Consider the following 14,528-nt stretch of genomic DNA (forward strand, 5'->3'; position numbering starts at 1 on the left):
TAAGCTATTTCTCCTAACCTCTACTGTTGGGCTTCCCCCATTTACAAATTTGGAAAACTGGAAGTCCTCTGAATATATATATGCTTTGTGAATGCTAAAGGTTGACTGTAGTAATCTCCTGACTACAAGACACATCCAAGCAAAAGGTAAGATTTTGTCAGAAATACCACAAAGACAACTCTTGCTTTAGGTAAGAGGTTGAATTCACCAAATTCTATGAACTCTCCCATTTCTGTTATAATCAATTAGTAATTCTAATGTCTCTGTTATAACTAATTAGTAACTATGAGTCTAGAATGATGTGAAGTGGATTTTTAAAAACATCTTTTTTATTTTTAATTAACACATAATAATTATACAGTTATGAGTTCCAGCAGTGTGATATTTGAATGCATGCACATAATGTATAATCAGAGTAACTGCCATAATCATCACCTTGAACATACACCATTTCTTTTTGTAGGAAACATCAAATATTTTAAGGTTCATTTGTTGCTATAATAATAAACTAAGAATACCACATGTTGAATGCCTCTACGACAAATAGTATTATAGTAAAACATTAAAGATAGTCATTTTTTAAAAGAAAGTAGAAAGGAAATAAAAAGACTAAGTGTAATATAAATAAATCTGTTAGAACTCTAATCAGCCTGGTAGAAGGGCTCAGGCCACACTTGGAAACTGAAACATGTGAATTGCGTCTCTGGGGCAGAAACATTAACAACCAGAAAAGCTCATGTTCTCTCTTGTTTTTTTTTCTCTCTCTCCCCCTCTTCTCCCCTTCCATCTATATAAATTTGAGGGAGGGGGGCAGTGAGGGGGTGTGAACTCCCTTAATAGGGAGTACTTAATAGGGAGGCGCACTTCCATTTGAGCCATGTCCCCAGCCCTCAGAAAAGCAATGTAGCTCTCAATCCTTTGTACTAAAAATTACTGTTCTACAACAGCAAAGCTATTGTCTTTACCATTTATTTGACGAGGTGATTGCCAGGGCACTCTTGCTGACAACTTGTAATATTTTTAAATTGCTTATATTCTTATATTATATTCTTAATATTATATTCTTATATTGCTTATATTCTACAACCACTGCTCTTAAAACTAACTGTTTAAATCTCAGCTCTAACATTTTAGTAGCTAGGTGACCAATGCAAATTAATCTTAACAAATTTATTATTTCTTCACTTGTGAGCTATATATATCCACTCCATTTGTAAGATTTAACTAATGAAATATGCATAAAGCTTAGGATAGTATGTAGCATGTAATAAGTTATTAAATGGTAATTAGTATTTTCAAAACTATATTACAAATAAACCAAAGATAAGTAGTTTCTTAGTTAACCTTATTTTTGGAAGGCAAGATTACTGGATGTTATGGGGAAAGAACTGTTCTTTCTAAGAAGCCCATCATCATCATGAATTACTCTAAACCTTTCATATAACTAATGAGTTACCTTTAAAGACTGGAATTTTACATTTAAACATAGTAGAGAATCCCTTTCCCTAAGTCACTAACGCTATTCCTCTACCACTGAAAAGTTGGTCTTCAAGCATGTAAACCTACCCTACCCCTTTTCTTTCCACTTTCTAATTGCATTGTTCCCAGTGTTTAATAAGTTTGTCACAAACACAACTACAATCAAAATATTTTTTTTTTCTGCTCAGAAAGCCAATCAACACACTTGGGCAATTTTTGGCTTTTTCCATTCCTGTGGTCTTCAGCACAAAAAAGCACTTTCCTTCCCTCCAAAATGCCAAGATTCTTGTTTATTGTTGGGAGGTGTTTTATCTCTCTATCATCTATAACCTAATTGTGGTGGGGACTATACAAATCTGTATGTATTAAAACTGGTAGAAACACACACCCAAAAGTCCAACTTTTCTTAATATAAAATTTAAAAACTCATATAGCAATATAATCAATCTTCAAAAGCCTCCATTCAATGTCCTTTTCCTAAGCAGGGTGTTTGTACATACCTATAATCCCAGCATTCAGGAGGCTGAAGGAAGATTGTCGTGAGTTCAAGGACAACCTGGGCTACAAAGAAGAACGGTCTCAAAAAGCAAAAGAAAAGAAAAGCAACAAAAGTCCCTTTCCTATTTTTAAACTAAAATCTATCTGTTCTATTTCCCCAACCTTCCAAAGTAATTCTGTACCAGCTGTATTGTACTCCTTCAATTAAGATCTATAAAAGTTAAACTTAACATTAAAAGCAGTTACTTACAATATAGACCAAGTTACAACAGCCATATTGCCAAGAAAATATGAATTTGAAGTAAAACTGAAAAACTGTATCTGAAGATTTAATTGTGTTAAATATAACTGTACTCTTATACTCTCTCACCTTTAAAATTTAACAAATATATGGTATTTAATATATTGTTTCTCATCACCTTTTGTTCCTTAGTGACCATTTCTCCAACCTCTCAATTGTTTTTATGTTGTTCTATGTTTTATGTTGTATCCTTAATTTTCCCTAAGGAACTTTTCAGAGCATCCACTGGTTTCCACAGTCTTTGGGCAAACAGAAAAATGTATTCTTCTGGGGAGACACGCAAATACTCTTCCTGGTGAGGAACTAAAAAGAGGAAGTGGAGGCAGTTTCCTTTAGGAGGCCTAAGGCAGGGGCAGAACTCTAAAAGCAGAATATGGGCTAAATTTCAGTTCTTGTTGCCTCTTTCAGCCTGGTACCTTTGTGCAGTGCACAATCATACAGCTATGTATAGAAGCCCTGTATTTCCAGATTATCAACTGGGAAAGAGGGGAAGATCAATTATTAACTTCTTTAGGCACCCACTCTCCACATAGGAATCCATTTCTTACATACTCAAAATTTGGAGGGAACTTTTAACCTCACAGGTCATCTAGTCTTCCCTTTTCATGGCTCTCTCTTCTGCTTTAAATATGTTCAAGACTCCTATCCTGATATCAAAGAATTTTAAACTCAAGATACAGAAAAATACATTTAATGCTACCTTTCTAACAACCCTGAGATAGGACCAACAGGCATTATCCTTATTTCAGAGATGAATCTATCTAAAACTTATAGAAGTCAAAGTTAACAAATGGTAAAAATTGGCAAAACCAAAAACTAGACCTCAGTTCTAAAAGTCCTGGAAAATCAGCCTCACTACTTACCCCCACTCCCAATCTTGCTCCTTAACATTTCACCCCTAGTACTTGATCTAAATTCTTTTTGTTGTTTTTTTTTAAACCGTCTCCGCCATGTAGCCAAGGTCTTCCTATGTAGATCCTGCTGGAATTACTGCTGGGATTATATGTGGGCACCACTGTGCCCAGCTTGACCTAAATTCTTCGTGGGTCACCAAGAATCTCTCAGTCAAATTCAAAGGCCACTTCTTGCATGTTTTTCTGAATTCTCCTACCTTTGACTCGAATAAGCCTAGTTTTCTACTATTCTCTTTTGCCTGAACTTCTGACGTAACTTTCTTCTTCTTTTTTTTTTTTTTGGCGGCACTGGAGTTTGAATTCAGAGTATCATGCTTGTTTGGCAGGAGCTCTGATTGCTTGAGCCACTCCACCAGGCCTTTTTTATGACGGGTTTTTTGAGATAAGGTCTCAAGAATATTTGCCTGGACTGGCTTCGAACTGGTATCCTCCTGATCTCTGCCTCCTGAGTAGCTAGGATCAAAGGTGTTAGTCACGTGCACCCAGCACTTTTATTTTTATTAGCATCTTAGTAGTTGTACAGGGGATACACTGTGATATTTACGTATGTGCTTGTAATATATCTTAGCTAGATTTACCTCATCATTCTCCTTCCTCCCCTCCTTCTTAAAACAGTTTCAACAGGTTTCATTCTTTTTTCATATATGAATACCAAATACATCCGCCCTCATTCACACTTTCCTTGATACCCGTTCCCCTCCCACTGATACTCACCCTCAGAAAAGACCTGTTTTTATCCTTCTGCCCCGATTTTTTCCTAAGTGTATACTCATAGTCCAAGGGGGTTTTACCTTGGCACTTCAAGCCTGTATACATCGCTTCTTCACTTATTTTTATTCTTCTCTTTATCTAAATACTCCTTTGCAATTCATCACAGAAATGGTTACCCTAAGTATGCAGTTAAGGCTCTTATTTATACCTCTATTTCTGTAATGCTGCCAGTTCCAGCACTTCACTGACTGAAAATGTTGCCCATTCACTGCTTATTGCAGTTTTGTACCAAAGGGTAGAATACAAAGAATGGTTGTATACCACATGATTTTCAGTAGTCCACACAGGAGTATTTAACACTATGTTTACTTTTTAAAATGTTAGGGGGCAAAAAGAAAAAAAAGTTAACAGCAAATAAGCATTAGATTTTTTTTCTTTTTGCTGGCACTGGGCAGTTGAACTCAGGGCTTTGAACTTGGCAGGCAGACATTCTATCTACCACTTCAGCCACTCCACCAGCCCAGTAAATTTTTACTTTGAATGTGCTTAATTAACAGATGGTAAATTGAAGCTGAAGTGGTCACACTTCTAATCCCAGCATTTAGGAGACTGAGACAGGATAATCATGAATTTTAATCAATCCTGGGTTGTAGAGCAAGACCCTGCCTCAACAAAGATAGTACACGGAATTAAAGAAAAATATGAAATAATGGACTGTGAAGATAAACAAAACTTGTTAATAATTTCAGTTTGGGAAATATAGGCCATGGGAAACTTATGTAGTTAATCACTCAGGACTTTGGGTCAATGATCTAAATTTCACTTCTACTACTTACTAGCTAAGTGACTTAAAGTTCTCTAATAGTGTAACGTAAAAAAAAAGAAGAAGAAAAAAGAAAAACAAAGAGAAAAAAAAGAAAAAATAGTGTAATGCAGATAAAATAATCCACCTCCTAGATTTATTACAGTATGGATTTAAAGAGCTAATCCCCCAAAATATTCATAGCTCAATGCTAGAGCACTTACATAGTATGGGCAAGGCCCTGAGTTTGATGATCCTCAGCAGGAGGGATAGTGAAAAAGATCCTCAGAACTGGGCATGGTGGCACAGGCTTGAAATCCCAGCACTTGGTGGTGGGCATGGGGGTGGAGGGTGGTTAAGGCAGGAGGATCATGAGTTTGAGGCAAGCCTGGACTACGTGAGATCCCGTATCAAAAAAAAAAAAAAAAAAAAAAAAAAAACAAAATTTGTAAGTGTATTTTGTCTTTTAGCCACTGATCTTCTAGTTTATTCACTTGCAGTAAATTGGACAATCAATTCATATTATAGGTATTTTTCAATACCATATTTCCTTCACCTTTTTACACCCCCTTGTTTCATCTTCTGGTATGAATAGAAAAACTTCAAGATAACTTTTCTTAGGGGGAGGGGTGCTGGAGGGCAGTGCTGGGGATTGAATCCATACCTTCGTAAAACACGAGGCAAGCGCTCTACCCAGCCCTATGACAATATTCACTATTAACCCTTAAGACTGACTATCTTGGTAGTGAGAACCAAGAAGCCATATTTCTCTGATGCTGTGGGCCTTGCAAAATTACAAGAATCTTTAATGCTTGAAAAAAAATCTAAAAATTAAGGAACATTTAATGTAAATAAATCTCGTGGTGTATATTATATAAAAATAAACTCTTTAAGTACTAGCTAAGATACTATACTAATCAGCAAATGATAGAATGCTCCTTTGCTCAAATATTAGTCATCAGTTAACCTTAACTGTGGATCTATTCTTGTGTTTCCCACCCTTAATCACTCAATAATATTTAATAAACTCTATACATACCAACCACCATACAAGATGATGAGGACATGGAAACAGTCTAGTAAAGAAAAATAAAAAAATCTAGAAACTCAGGAGGGTAGAACAAAAAATTACTAGAGAGTATGCTAAATAATACCCAGTAGTTAAAAAAAACCCAAAAAACCTAAACATGATCCATGAATGCTGATTATACCGTCTGCTTTAATTTTGAGCACCTAGCAGCACCACACAAGGTGAGCACATCACACTGGCAGTAATAATTTCAGACTTTCAGGTAGTATATACCAACTATGTCTGTAAAGGAGACTAAAGTACCCTGTACCCTGCTGAAACTCAGTAACAGCTCATATTTGATTGGCTTTGCTGCAAATATGAGCAGACACAAGCCCCAAAGCATGGCTCGCATTCTGTTAATCTAGAGCAAAATTAAGGATCAGAAGTATAACTGGCTATATATATTTTTTAATACTTGGCTTTTCTTGGGGAAAAACACAATAGAAAATCTACTGAAGTTATTCTTTATAGAATATTTGGCTCTAGAAAGATGTTCTGACAGCACATCAATAGTGTTGTTGAGGAATTTAAAATACTATGACTCAGAAAACTAACATTAACTCTCAGACTTCTACACAACAATGAACATAGACTGAAATAAGTTTTCATTGTTATTCAATTCAGAAAGCAGCAAGTCTTGCTTTACTGAAAGTATGTTAGTCCTAACTCAGTCAGATGAAACTTCTGGGTCTCCTTTACTGTAATACAGTCCTGTACAAATTTATTTCTTACCAATGATCACTCCTTGGTGATCATAGTGTGACATAAACAGCATAAAAACACAACTGAAGTCAGGCACCAATGGCTCACGCCTGCAATCCTAGCTACTCAGGGGACAGCCTGGGCAAAAAAAAAAAAAAAAAAAAAACATAACAACAACAAAAAAAGGGCCGGTGGAGTGGCTCAAGGTGTAGGCCCTGAGTTCAAGCTCCACTACCATCAAAAAAAAAAAAAAAAAAAAAAAAAAAAAAAGCACACAACTGAAGCAGTGTTGGTGGGGGAGCTCAGAAACATAATCTTCAAAGATATATTACCCATAATGTGGGGGTAGAAGGCAGAAATACTGCATTTTCCCTTTGAAACTGACTGCAGGGATATTGGCTGTAAAGCATGAAGAAATCTTTAAGAAATAAAACCCAGTATATAAATATACACGTAAATAAGATTCATACCTTCTGAGAATTCACAGATTACCTACTGCTTAGAAGTGTTTTCATCTACCAATATTCTGCCCTTCTTCCTTCATTATCAGCTGGCCTTTTACTAAGTAATAAGCACTATAAGCACTTTACATACAGTATCTTTTTAGATTCTACAGCCAGCCTTTGAGGTGTCATTGTCACCCCATTTTTCAGATAAGGGAATATTCTAGAAATAATACCTTAAAAAATTTAAAATTATATAGTAATACAGAGTGAAATTATTTGTAAAAACTTAGCTGGCTGTTAAATAGCAAAGGACACAAAAAATTTAGCTTCTACCTTATCCACAAAGTAGATATAACCCATTTTTACACCTTGCAACACTGTAACCTTCCCATGCAACAATGTTCACATACTGAAGTCAAGCTAAAGAAAATCTACAATAGTGTTGTACCGGGTTTTAGTTACTGTGGATAATAAAACGAAAAGGAACAAGGACGCAGTTTGATAGTTTAGAGCATCCCGTATGGGTTTCCAACAGTTTGGATTTAAATCTCTTTACCAATAACTGCTGTTTGACCTTGGTCAAATTTCTTTAATCTCTCAGCTATCATCTCATACGAAAAATAAGGGCACCTCAAAGATTTGCAGAAATAAAAAAAGATAATGTATAGCAAGGGCTCGTTACTGTGCTCAGTACACAGTAGAAGGTTAATTAACGGTGGAGGGAGAACAGTCACACATATATACTCATCGAACCCCCACCCTAAACCTTTTTAAAAAGCCTATATTCTGAAAATTACATTCCAGAAAGGGAGAGAATTACTATTTGACTACACGCAAATCCAATCTACTTCTAATTTTTCGGAGGATCAATGCATTTGGGGTGAGCCGGAAAAGATGCTGCAGTGCATCTGTGACACACACCTAAAAATGGCTCCAGTGAAAGCAGCATCTTTATCACCAACATCGGAGGTTAAATCTACTTTTTTTTAAATGCTGAAGTTAGGCTTGGTGGGAGCTTAATACCATCCTATCACTTCTACTTGCAGGAGTAAGCTATCAAGCACTTAATTAAGATCCCCCAATTCTTCTGGTGCATTCCAAATGAAAATTTTACAGCAGAGCCGCCTACTGTAAAATTCCAAGTACCCTGTCGAGGTAAGAATCTATGAATCTAGGCTGAACCGGCCAATGCGGAAATCCGGGTAGCTTTAGAAGACAGAAATCATTAGGCACGTCGGACCCTCAAAATATCTTAAACCAAGTCCGAACAAATACACATCTCTTTATAAAGTAATTAGATGCGTCCCTCCTGTGCATAAGAAACAGTATTCAACTCCTCATTGGCCCCCTCAGCCCTTTTCTTCAATCCTAAAGCGGGGCCTCTAACCCCAGCACCAATACTAATGCTATCCCAAAAAATAGGAAGCAACCAAGTGGGATTCAGCACGCGAATCGAGAGGATGCTGCGGCCTAGCGTGAAGCAGGACTACCCTAACCCTCCCGTGGAGTTGGGCAGCACGTCCCCAGCGGAAGTAGGGTAGGTCTTCATTCTCCGGCGAGTCTCTACCGAATCTGAATCTGGTCTTTACTCTGGACTCTCTCACATTGCTCCCTGCAAATCCTGTCATCACAACACACACACACGAAGACTGGCACTAAGGGCCCTGGCTTCTTGCGTTTAAGAGAGGCATCCTCCATACGAAGAAAAAAAGACCGCGCGCCCACCAGTCCGGAACGGTGGAAACTCCCTTCGCTTACCCCGCAACGCGTGCAACTCCCCCCCGCAGGGCCTGAGCCGGGACCCGGGTGGGAGGAAGACCGAGCGGCCCAGAACTCCCGCTGCAGACCACATGGGGCGGGTCTGACTCCGGTTTCCCGCTCCCCGAGCAGGCGTCCGATTTCCCAAAGAGAAAGGAGATGCCGGGAGCCGAAGCCCTCTCCACGCAGACCCCCGGTCTCCCGGAGCCAGGGTCCGGATGCGCTCCCGCGCCCCAAGCCGCCCCAAGCCGGCCCTCCTCGTTGGGGCCCTCTTCGATCACCGCCCCGACGCCCTCTCTTTCCTTACCCGCCAGGGCTAGTGTCAAGTTTCCGCACTCCGAGGGTCTCGCCGAGATCTGATCAAGGAAAGGGGCAGGGGAAGTTGGGGTGAGGGAGGTAGTTGGAAAGGCCACCGGGCTGAGACAGCCAAAGCCACGGATGGTCAAACCGCCAAAGCACTTTCGCTGCTTCCCGAGAGGGAGAGAGCGAGCGAGAAAAAGAAGCAAGATGGCGGCTAGCCAGCCCCTACGTACTACGTCATGTCGCCGCCTACGTAAGGCAAATCTCCGCAAGACCGCCCTCCGGCGTAGAGGCAGCCGGATCATGTGACGCCTTCGTGGCTGCGCAACCTGGGCGGGAGGCAACACCGCCTCCTACTGGTCGGAGGGAGTTCCTGCAATCCGAGTTATGGCTGCAAGACAAAGCTTTTAACCTGGGAAGGTTCCAGAACTCGACTTGACCGCGATTACAATTGGTATGCCTCAGTGAAATAAGTCCTGGTGTATTTGACAGATGGGTAATTAAAACTACAGACAGTTTGGGAGGATGTCCTTAGTGAAGAAGGGATGCACTGAGATGGCATGGTGTACAGGAGTTTGCAAAGAGTCAAGTTATCTTAGAGTGAAGAAGTCACTTCCCTGTGAGAAATAGGACTGGCATGCTCTGCTGAGGGCACTGACATTTGTGATTATACATGTAAAATAAGCCATATGATTTCTTTGGTAGCGCTAGGTACACAGACGATGGACGGTAGGATTCACCCATGCTGTCAGGTGTAATGTGGAGGGGTGAAGGCATCTGGAAGTGAGTGGCTGTAATAATGGTAACACTGTATCTGAGGGCTGGGGTGTATCTCAGTGGTAGAGTTCTTGCCTAGCACCTAATTTCAAGACCCTGGGTTTGATCCTCGGCATTCTTCCTCCCCCCCAACCCCCCGCAAAAAAAAAGAGAAGGAAAATATTATATTCCAGCATATGGTGAATGTGTAGTGTTTAGTATTTGTTCACTTTATGAACTATTTATGGCATATTTTAAATCCCAGAATTCCTTGACACCTATCCTGATCTAAGTGATCTTCCCTATCAGTAGCTGGTGGAATGGAATTGTCACTGCAGTAACGTTAGAATAAAGAAATTAATACAGAGAGATAAATCACAGGCACATACAAACACACACACACACACACACAACTGATGTTGGTGATCATTTGTTTTGTTTTGTTGGTGTGGTAGGGCCTTGTGTATGTTAGAGCAAGTGCTTTAACACTGGAATATATACTTTGTCCTCTTAATGCACATTTGAAATGGAAAAAGCTTGGCTGATTTATACAGAAGCAGTACTTGGTAAATTTCACACAGCCTTCTGGAATTCTGTTGTAGAGTGTCCTGGTCTTGAAATGTCTTTCTTGAGTAATGTAAAATACCTCTGGTAATTAAATCAGTTTACATTAGCTAAGGTCATGAGACTGACATATACAAGCAGAATATTGATGTATTAATTTCCAAGAGCTATAATTTATTCACCTGAGTACTCACAACTGCAAAGCTAGTGTTTTTTCTACATAAGTAAACTGACTCAGGAAATCAAAGTCATCATGAGAAGGTGCTGTTTGAGCACAGATTCTGAATAAGTGATGTTATATGTATAGACTTATTGAGTCATCTGTTTCCACAAGACAATTTTTGTCCCAAAGGTAGAAGTATGTACTCAGTTTCTAGCGACTGCAATTTTCTGCATTGATCTCCAACATAGTAGGGATATCCAGCTATGTTCTTGATTTAGGCTCCTTTTCTCCTTGACAACACTTAGATGGCTACTGGCCCTGAATGGCCCCTGTATCTTTCTTTCTCTGTTTCCATGGCTACCTCTTAGTGATGTTCTTTCAATAAAAATCAAGTTACAGTTAAGCCAGGCCAGTTTGTGCTCTAGAGGTGATTTTGCTTATTTCTACTTTTATCCATGGTATGTAATCTTAAATTTTAACTCTTGGATCAGTCTTAGTTCTCTTATTTTCAGTTTCTCAGGGGAAAATCTGAAGGAAATCTTCATGTATTGGTATAATGCCAAAAACTAAATAAATACATTTAAGATTTTACTTTGTCTTGGGCTATATGTACCATGCCTAACACACAATCAATGTAGAAAAATTTGCTATAACAAAGATCTCACAGCAAATTAAATGTAAACGTGTCATTTAATTTCCAATATGGTTTTTTTAAACAATATTTTTAGGGTAACATCAGATTGTTTGTTGGTGGTATGAAATCAGGCACCTAGTTTCTTATTGAAAACAAACTGATTCTCCAGACAATGTGACCTGTTTTCTTTGTGATTGCACAAGATCACAAATGAATTAACTTTCTATCTTCTCATTGGGATTAGTACTATAAATAGGAATCAGTAGGCACTAGAGATTTATGGGATAGTCGGTTGCAAATTAAAAAATCAAGGAAGGCATTAGACTTTATTGATAATAGTGTTTCTTAAATGTTTATGTGCACTGACAATGACCTAGCAAATCATAGTTAGTAAAACTGAATCATGATGAGCCTGGTATAATGAAAACCATAATGTCCAAACACTGCATGAAAATATAACCTCTTTTTGTTAATGTCAACAGATGTTATAAGATTGCAAATAAAGCTAAGAACAATATTGTCAGTGCTTCAAAAAGTTAATTTTTGTGAATTTGTAAGAAGTCATGTATTAAATTTATTTAAATGTATGTTATATGTAAAATTTTGCCTTATGTATGAAGAGGGATAAATATTTTTATTTACCAATTTGTTATTAATTGGCTCAGCAAAGGTTTTTTTTGTTTTGTTTTGCTTTTGATATGGTGTCTTGCTACGTATACCAGGCTGGCCTCAAACTCATGATCCTTCTGCCTCCACCTCCCAAGTGCTAGAATTATAGGTTCATGTTACCACACCCAGCTGGAAATAACATCATACCCAGTTGCAGACTTGCAGACTCTTTTTTTTTTTTTTTTTGCAGTACTGGGGTTTGACTCAGGGTTTTGCACTTCAAGCAATCTACTGCTTGAGCCTTGCTCCCAGGCCTTTTTATTTATTTGTTTGTTTGTTTATTTATTTATTAGATTCAGTTTGTTTTTAAACAGGGTCTTGAGCTTTTGCCCAGGCTGTTCTCAAATTGAGATCTTCCTATCTGTACCTCCCATGTAGCTGGGATTACAGATGTATACCTAGTTCTTGCCAATTTTCTTTTGACAGTTGTGAAGTGGTATTGGGTTTGAACTTAGAGCCTTGCACTTGCTAGACAGGCACTTTACCACTTGAGCCATTCCTCCAGACCTTTTTGTTTTATGTTATTTTTCAGATAGAGTCTCACTAACTTTTTGCCTGGGCTGGCTACTAACCACTGTCCTCCTGATCTCCACCTCCTGAGTATCTGGGATTACACCAAGCCTGTTGTGCAGACATTTTATAATTGAATAAAAGATACCTTTTAACTGAAGGTGTTATTTGTTTGTCATGTCACAAGTTAATAAAGTCCAAATTAGCTGGGATTTACTGTCCACCTAAAATTTTCCTAACATTTTCTTAGCTGAGAGAAACTCAGTTCTTAGTGCTGTGGGTACCAAGTTAAGAAGGTATAGTGTTTGTTAGTAGGCAGAGAACATTACCTGGTATGTTTAGTCACTTGGGGAGCTGGAGGAAGAAGGGAAGGGAGGGAGGAAATGGAGAAAAACTTTGTTGGTTCATAGGTTTGCCCTGAGGCTGGCAGTTAAGTTCTCCTGGGCCAGGAAGTGAGTAATAGTACAAGGCACAGATCAAGAGGAGAAGAACAAAAGGAGAAATGGTTCTGGTTCTTAAACACAGAACAGAAAAATGTTACAAAGCGAAATAGCCAGGTGGTGATGGGCAGTGCAGAAAAGGTAATTTCTTAATTTTTTTAGGTCAGAAAACAGAAACGTGAGTTACTGCTGAGGAATATAAACACAGTAGTCAATAATTATTTTTAAAATTGCAATTCTAGCTCCTACTTCTAGCATTCCTCAAAGTATATGGCTCTTATACTTATTTCCTTCCCCAACCAATTGTAAATGCAATTTATAAACTACCCAGTAATTAAGAGAAGTAACTAAATATTCTGAATACTATCTAGTGGAAGAGAGAATTTCATGTGCTTACAAAGTAATCTGTAGTCCACGATTAGTTCAGCTTTGTTTGTATTCTCTCTTCTTATTTCTACTGGGGTTAATTAAGTCATTATTGCTGAAATATTTGAGTTGCTGAGAGACTCAGTGAGATAATTGCTTCAGGTGGGAATTAGTACAGTGCTCAATGCTATGCACCATGATTAACTTCATATGGCACACAATCTTGGAGGAAGAAGAGACAGCAGGAATAGTGACTAAAATAAAATTAAAAAGTGTCTCAAGTATTTAGCATGTAGAGTAAATTGCATTAAAATGGAACAATTCATTTCAATATTCAATATTACCTCTGTGAAACTTTTATTGGGAAGTGTCAATCACTATAATGATTAATAAAATAGTGCCACCTATTGGCTTACATGCGCCATGCCACCTGCCCAACCTTAAGAAGATGGTGGGGGAGTGACCATCCATCCCAATTTTCATGGCACCCCTCCCCCCGCCCCGGTTTTAGCACAGAAAGTCCCATGACCAGGGAACTTTTTGGTGCAGAGTAAAGCAGGAAAGCTGGTCACCCCGTGGTGTCTACAATGGAGTGGAGATATAGATTGTGGTCTCAAGCTTCTCTTGCATTAAAATCTCCTTTTGAAGCTGGGCACTTGTGGCTTACATCTGTAATCCTTGCTACTTAGGAGGCTGAGATTGGGAGGATCGAGATTCAAGGTCTGCCTGGGCAAATAGTTTGTGAAACCCCCCAACTCCAAAATAACAGAGTAAAATGGACTGGAGGTGTGGCTCAAGTGTTCCCTGCTTTGCAAGTGTGAAACCCTGAGTTCAAACCCCAGTCCCACCAAAAAAAAAAAAAAAAAAAGTTTTTTTTTTAAATCTCCTTTTGGCTTCTACTATCTGCCTGAGAAGACGGAGAGCACTAATAGGAAGGGAGCCTTGTCTGGTAACAGACAAGGCATATTCATTCTTGGGGACAGAAGGAGGTCGGTAAGCCAGACTGCAGAGAACAGAGAAGTTATGCTTGAGCTGTCCCTGGCAGCAATTGGATGTGCTGCTACTGAGTCTCTGAGCTGTGGTTGTTGTATTAACTTCTCCTTTGCTGTAGCTCCAATTATTAAATGCATCCCGGGGGCCACATGGTGCTGGATCTTTGCACGTATTTTACACAGCAACTTGTAACACAGATAATAAAGCCCAGGCTCAAAAAGGTGAAATGACTTGTCTTGAACTCATAGTGCTCATCAGTGTTAGAGCTCGTGTTTGAACTGAGGTCCAACTTCACACAAAGCTGATGTCTTTATCCACTTCTGGTCTCCAAGGTGGCCTGTAAGACAGTCTGCATACTCTGAATCTTGACTCAAGGACTGCCTTTCTTCCTCACTTGCTCTTTGATGTGGAGCTACAGTGACCGATGTTGTTCACTAGACCATGCTCCTT

The 14,528-nt window shown here is 38.9% G+C and overlaps 1 protein-coding gene across 15 annotated transcripts in view; it reads right to left on the reverse strand.

Moving 5' to 3' along the window:
• Positions 1 to 9,222, reverse strand: part of Prrc2c (proline rich coiled-coil 2C) — a 90,147-nt gene extending 80,925 nt beyond the window's left edge. For 7 of the 15 annotated variants that reach the window (XM_074047494.1, XM_074047492.1, XM_074047490.1 and 4 more), the window contains exon 1: positions 8,991 to 9,222. The gene's annotated coding sequence lies outside the window, so the exon portion shown is untranslated. Of the gene's footprint in view, positions 1 to 1,979; positions 6,614 to 8,990 lie in introns of those variants that run through there. The other 8 variants (XM_074047500.1, XM_074047495.1, XM_074047491.1 and 5 more) reach the window with 2 other exon arrangements.
• Between the last annotated feature and the right edge of the window lie 5,306 nt (positions 9,223 to 14,528).

The sequence above is a fragment of the Castor canadensis genome, chromosome 11 (genome assembly GCF_047511655.1).
Source record: "Castor canadensis chromosome 11, mCasCan1.hap1v2, whole genome shotgun sequence".
NCBI lineage: Eukaryota > Metazoa > Chordata > Mammalia > Rodentia > Castoridae > Castor > Castor canadensis.